We start from the raw sequence: 7,090 nt of genomic DNA, 5'->3' as shown, positions 1-7,090 counted from the left end.
CTTTTCTTCCTTCCTTTTCCCTTCCTTCCTTCCTTCTATCCTTCCTTCCTTCCTTCCTTCCTTCCTTCCTTCCTTGCTTCCTTCCTTACTTCCTTTTCCCTTCCTTCCTTCCTTCCATCCTTCCTTCCATCCTTCCTTCCTTCCTTCCTTACTTCCTTTTCCCTTCCTTCCTTCCATCCTTCCTTCCTTGCTTTTCCCTTCCTCCCATCCTTCCTTCCTTCCTCCATCTTGCTTCCTTCCTCCTTTTCTTCCTTCCTTCCTTCCTTCCTTCCTTCCTTCCTTGCTTCCTTCCTTCCATCCTTCCTTCCTTACTTCCTTTTCCCTTCCTTCCATCCTTACTTCCTTCCTTCCTTCCTTCCTTCCTCCTTTTCTTCCTTCCTTCCTTCCTTCCTTCCTTCCTTCCTTCCTTCCTTCCTTCCTTCCTTACTTACTTCCTTTTCCCTTCCTTCCTTCCTTGCTTCCTTCCTTCCTTCCATCCTTCCTTCCTTACTTCCTTTTCCCTTCCTTCCTTCCTTCCTTCCTTCCTTCCTTCCTTCCTTCCTTCCTTCCTTCCTTCCTTCCTTCCTTCCTTCCTTCCTTCCTTCCTTCCTTCCTTCCTTCCTTCCTTCCTTCCTTCCTTCCTTGACCTGAAGACAGGACAAGTGTTAATAAAATAGTTTAATCTCCTGTTTCATTTTAAAGCCCCTAAATAAAACACCACGGCGTCTGACCACACGGGGGCAGCACAGTTCCTAGAACCAGAACCAGCAGAACTTCTGATCCGCTGGACAGATTTCTTGAGAGTTTGTATCTTTTCACGTTTTGTTTAAAAAAAAAAAAAGATCAAGTAACGATTAACGATGATCAGAAAATTAAAGCTCGTTACTGGTTTGTTCTTTTTATTAATATTTTTTGCGACAGAACAAATATATTGTTGTGTCAAATACAAAGTTCATACTCCAAACCAGCAGAGGGCGACCACACAGTACTGGTGCTCCCAGGAAGTCACTAATTGGGGCCATGTTCACCTGTGCCAAGGAAGGCATGGCAGGAAATGTTTGGTCTGGTCTGTTAGCTCATCTCACTCCTGGTAACAACTCCTGACCAAAGCTCCTGATCGATTAAAAGACGCAACTGGTAGGAAAGAACCAGTTTGAATGTGGATGTGATTGGGTTTTTTAGTTTAGTAAATCCAATGCAATTTAAGTTGACTTAATTTGTTTATTTTAATTTAAGCATGTATAGATTATTGAAAATAGTTAAACATGATGGTACTTTATGTTTAGTTAATATTGATCATTTTGAGACATTAAAGGAGCTTGCGGCTGCTTTTTAAAAATTAGACTCTCTATCGCCACCCTCACCACGGCGGCCGTTGGGGTACTGCAGCCAACAGTGAAGCCGGCACGGGAGCGCGCACAGACCCCTCACAGCACTGAGTTGTGATAGTGACGTGTGCAAAACCTCGTCAATCATGTCAAGCGACGAAGTAAGTAACTAACAATGTTCATTTTAGTCTAACTTTATTTCCTTGACAACATTAGGATATTTATTTAGCAAAATGACGGTTGTAATGTAAGTTTACCTTTCACTGGCCAAATGGTGAGTAAAACATTTCACGAGCCAATAAGCCTTATTGTTTTGTTACTGATGAGTGAAGCTTACTTTCCTCCTCTGGTTGTATTTTACGAGCATTTAGCTTTGTGTCTGCAGCCAAATTCAGACTTTGCTAATTGCCAACATAGTTAGTACAATGCTTGCTAAAAAGCTGATGAGTAATATAATGAGGTAAGTTTGCAGTAACCTGCAAACAAGTCACCTTTTGGGTACATTCATTTTTTTTGTCAACAGGCTAGGTAGTAGAAGTGAATGAAGAGGGTTTTAGTTTTGTACTTTGTCACCTTTTTCACTTTGCAGGCTGAACTATCATGAAACAGCATCCAATGTGTGATGTCTCATTTATTGTGTCAAGTTACTGAGATAATTTGTGAAACCATTTCCATCATATGACAATATAAATGCTATCAATAGCACTGCACCATGACAACGTAAATACAAGAAAGAGAAAAATGTCAATGTTGAATCTGAATAAAAATTACATCAAATAAAGTCATAACATTCCTTTGCGGATAATACATATGTTCTTATTGTTCTTATGTTTCAGGATTTTGATTCGAGCTTCGAGCTGCCAGCTTAGCTGAGATGCAGGTTGGTTATAGCTATTATTTATAATAATCTTGTTATATGAATGAGTCTAGGAGCACACATACTTGAAATATTAATCTATCTCTGTAAATCTATTTCCTTGATCAATTTCTAGACGGCTTTACAGCATCTGAGCCAGGAGGAGAGGGATGTCCTCCTTCAGTCGGTGGTGACTCGTCTTCCAGGGGTGATGCTGGACATCCTCGAGTTCCGGCACCAGACACCAGGACCACATCATCCAGACACAGGGCAGCCTGCGTGGTGCACCTGCTTGAACTGCCGACGCATGCCAACACAGTTGGAAAACCTGTGCTGTCGGCAGGCTCCAGACCAGTGTCTGAGCAGGAGTGCCCACCTGGAGCTGTACTGTCTGGATGAGGGTATGCTGCGTCTGGTGAGGATGACGTGGAACGACATCTTCGCTCTGGAAGACAGTCAAGAAGTGGGCAGTGACAATCGAGAGTTTCGGTTCGCTGCCTACCGGCAATTCACCATCTGGCAACATGGGCGTCTGGGAGGAGGCAACCGTAGACCAATACCAAGCTGCTGTGTCCTAAGAATCAGGGCTAAATTTCCCGACCCATTTGGGCAGTACACGGGATACAAGGAAGCCCCATTTAGGGTGGCTGAATAAAAAATAAAACAGTTATGTGCAATATATATTTTTTATTTTCATTATTTATTGGAAATGCACGTTGTTGAATTTTTTTTTATTATTTATTTATATGTTCATAATAAAAAATTGTGTGGAAGATAATACTGTCTTGTCTTCTCCCTTTCTTGCTTCATGTAGCTGAGGCCTTTATGGAGAGAAGAGAACAGTAGCGTTAGAACATAACAAAAATGCCTCATAATCTAATCTGGTGATTGTTATTTTCAATAACCTTGGGATATCATATATAAATAATAGCTTGGTGCAAATAATTTTACCATTAGAAATGGAAGTTCCTGACTTGAAAATGAATTAGCAGTGTATTACAAATGGTGATAGTGAGCAGAAGATTTCAAAGAGGTATTGTTTGACCTGAGCTCCACAACAACAACAATATTTTCAGACAGGAACATGTGCATGGAGTGCTGCTTGGGTATTGCCAAAAAGTGTATCCCTCAGGTGCTCTTCATTTGGGGAGATCCATAAAATGTTGTAGACAGAAAACTGAGGCACTTCTGAGGGTAAGGTTAATTAAAATGCTTTTATTGGTGCATGGCTAATCTATTAAAAGCGTGTCTATGCGTTTCAGCCAAACTGGCCTTCGTCAGGACAGAAGTGAAAAAAGAAAGAAAGAAGAAGAAGTTTTCACTTCTGTCCTGACGAAGGCCAGTTTGGCTGAAACAGGTAGACACGCTTTTAATAGATTAGCCATGCACCAATAAAAGCATTTTAATTAATCTTATCCTCAGAAGTGCCTCAGTTCTCTGTCTACAACAACAATTATTTGAAATGTGTGATGTAGGTGAACGACATACCTGTCCTCTGCGAACTTGGGTCTGGACCAGTTCTGCTGTTGGGGGGGGGGGACAACTCCCGCAAGATTTCCAAGGCACCTTGGGTCATCCTGTGACAGTTTGGCTCTCCTTGGGAGCCCCCCTCCATCCATACGTTTCCTCAGGATGCAACACTGCAGCTCAGGGATGTAGCTGTAGTCTTTTGCTACCTTTACCGCTTGGACACGGTAATTGCGTGACTTCTTGCTGTAGAGTCTCCTAAATCTAAAAGACAACAATATAAAGATTTACAACATGTCTCCCTCTCTCCCCTACCTTTGTTGGTAAATGGTTGTCAAACAATACTTCAACCAAATAATTTATGTACATTTTACAATTTATTACATTTTAATAAATCAGCACATTGGACAAGATATTCAGTATTATTCAGTTGTCCTGTACATCAATAAAATGTAAGACTTACGATAACTCATTATTCCGGTCAATGTAATCTGGTCGGTGATTGTGGTGGTTGTAATCTAAAGCAGCGAGAAGACACCTTGCTTCATAAACCGGAGGAGAGAAGGCAAACCTGTGTGTGCGTGGAGTGGGAGGAGACAACAGAAGTAATATAAGTTCAACCAAATAAATTCTTCCATCCTCTTGGGCATAAGGCTCGCTTGTCACATGTCTTTTCATTTGTATGGGACCAGGATAAATCAATAATTTCAAATCAGTAATTATAATAAAGACTGAATAAATCATCACAAAATCAAATTACCTTTTTCCAGCATACATCAAGATGCAGTTCTGGAAACTCTCCAGTTCTGAAGTTGACCTGTAATGTAAAACAAAGCTAAAACTTTAGAAGATTATTGTTATAATTCCATCTTTTTATGATTTGTAATGTGTCAGGTTTCATACTGATACTATAGCTGTTCTGCTAATATAAAAAATCTTATTAATTTACTGTTGTATTGGAACCATTTACATCCAGTTCTATTCTGTAATAAAAAAAAACAAAATATAAACATGAATGTGCAATAAAGTAGACATTGGAGATGAAAAGATGTGGAGATTTGTTGAATTTTTCAACTCACACACTGTTGAGCAAGTTGTTCGCTCGTTCCTCATCCAGTATAATAGCATCCACTGCAAGATCCATGGATTTGAAACTACAGACAACACATGTATGTTCATAAAGATTATTACTGGTATCGTTACTACAAAGCAAAATCCATCTCCCCTAAACTCACTCAACAAATACCACAAACCTGCCCTGGATTATAAATAAAATAAATAAATAAATTAAATGTACTACAACATTTGTCATGAACACATTTACCTTTCTTCCAAAGGATCCAAAGCTTGGTCCTCACTCATTGCCTCCCTGTCAAGACAATGTCAAGAATGTAATCAGTGATGTTTGTGTAGTTGTCAAGTGTGGCTAAATACATGATTACTATGTGTAATGTAATATCAGCACTTTATGCTGTTTTAGTCATTTTTTTTCAATGTTTGTCTAACTAAAAACATACTCTCATACCCTCAGACACAGGTTCAATTGGAGATAACCGATGACAGAGTTTAGCAGCTTTTCCCTTGCTGGGTGTTGAGACTTTCCTCTCCATACTTCCCAGAGTAGCTGCTTCAGGGGGGTCCTTCTTCTTATATCTTAAAAAAAACAACATTTTACACTCTTAGTCAGACCGCATATGTAAACAAGCTGGCTGTAACTAATGCTGCGTTCCATTTGTCCTCGGAAGTCAGAATTTCCCAGTTCCCAGTCGGAATTTTCAACTGGAACGCCCCTCGAAGTGGGATTTCCTACTGGGAAAGTGGGAGAGTCTTCACCACCCCCGAGTTACCATTCCAAGATGGCTGCCATTCCCAGTTCCCAGTTCCGATCTCCGAAGTAAATGGAACGCGGCATTAGCTACCTTTGTGTCTTTCATTTTCGGTCAGAACAAACATGGCTAAATACTTTTGCCTGCAAAAACAAAAACTATAATGATGATGATGATGAACCGAGTCTTGTGCAATACAAAATACGGAGAAAGACCGGAGAATGAATAGTGAATGAACGGAGCGATGAATAAATGAATGTATGGAAACTGAGCTTTTTGCCATTACGGTTGATATAGTGTGAGAGGCTTGGGGTTGATATGTGTAAGCGGCTAATGTTACTACACAACAACAAACAAGTATGCTCCACAGCTGTGGACTAAGTTACTTCTTTGCGGCTAACGCTACTTAGCACGTTAGGCCACTCCGACTCCTTGGTAATCTCATGTGATTTTCAAATCAAGCCCTAAATATGACTTACAATGTTATCTTACCTGGTCAGTAGGAAATGAGCCATGTCAGCATCTGTTTTCAGTCCCAGTTCAAGTTGAAGCTGCCTCCATGACTCAAACGCATATCCAATGTTTACTCGTTTGCTTATCCGTGTTAACTCGTAATTTCTTTTCGACTCGCGACTTGTCTCTGATAAAGGCTTCGTTTTCTTCTTGGTAGCACTTTTTAGTGGGCTTTGAGTGGCGCTGGGTCGTTTGCCGGCTGTGGAAGAATCCATGTCTACCCAAACAGAAGTTTGGATCCACCGCGCTCGTCTTCTTCCTGAATCTAAGCCCAGCGCCGTCGAGAACGCGCATACAGCATCATGTCACGTCACATCCGCAGCCCAGCGCGGGAAAATCGGGACCGACTTGCAGCACATTTTGAAAAAAAAAAAAACAGCCCCAAGCTCCTTTAAGTTAAGAAATTGACTTTGAGAATTTAATTTAAATGTTTGAGTGACATATTATTTAGAAATCCTAAAGGAAACATGCTTACTGATTGTTTAAATTGAGTCTAATTAATGTATTTTCTGTTTATCTTAAAGGTTATCAACCTACTACTACTCTTCTTTATCCCATCCCATTACATTATTTGATTACCCCCGTTTAAACCCATCAAACTAAACCCATCTTCAAGAAAATAAAAACTTTGGATTAAGAAGAATTGAGTTGTCCATTGCATCCTTCTACAATTGATCAAGCAGTTTTTCAAGTTTGGGCAGAGTTGTGGTCAGAACAAACGCATAACTTGACATATATCATCACAAAATTATGAACATACATTATTTTCACTGAACTCTCTTAAAGCAGCACAACGTAACTTTCAGCTTTTCTGAGTTTGGCGGCATCTTGTGGACAAAATCGGTGGTGTTTTACCAGAAAGAACACTACGTTTCCCATGAGCACCAGCGCGTACTGCCGGAAAACTCCTGTCCCGTCGCTGCATTTGTTTTGATGAGAGAAGACAGGACGCTTTTCTGTTTCACCAAGTGAACAGAAGGAACGCAAAAAAAGATGTTAAACTGCTGGAAAGGAACTGGAATTTACCGGGATACCTTAAACAAGGAAGCCAGGGAGCAGTATATGGAGAAAATAATGATTATTAACGGTCTGGATCCATATGAAATCCCTACTGAAGAGCC

At 40.4% G+C, this 7,090-nt stretch overlaps 1 long non-coding RNA gene across 1 annotated transcript; it reads left to right on the top strand.

Annotated features, from left to right (window-relative positions):
* Positions 1–1,344: 1,344 nt before the first annotated feature.
* Positions 1,345–2,579, top strand: LOC133420857 (uncharacterized). The gene is made up of 3 exons (XR_009770646.1): positions 1,345–1,468; positions 2,144–2,187; positions 2,300–2,579. It is a non-coding gene; the product is annotated as an uncharacterized LOC133420857 (long non-coding RNA).
* Positions 2,580–7,090: the final 4,511 nt, after the last annotated feature.

This window comes from Cololabis saira, chromosome 20, assembly GCF_033807715.1.
Source record: "Cololabis saira isolate AMF1-May2022 chromosome 20, fColSai1.1, whole genome shotgun sequence".
NCBI classification, from domain to species: Eukaryota; Metazoa; Chordata; class Actinopteri; order Beloniformes; family Belonidae; genus Cololabis; species Cololabis saira.
The sequence above is the reverse complement of the archived record's forward strand: the minus strand, read 5'-3'. Positions and strand labels throughout refer to the sequence as shown.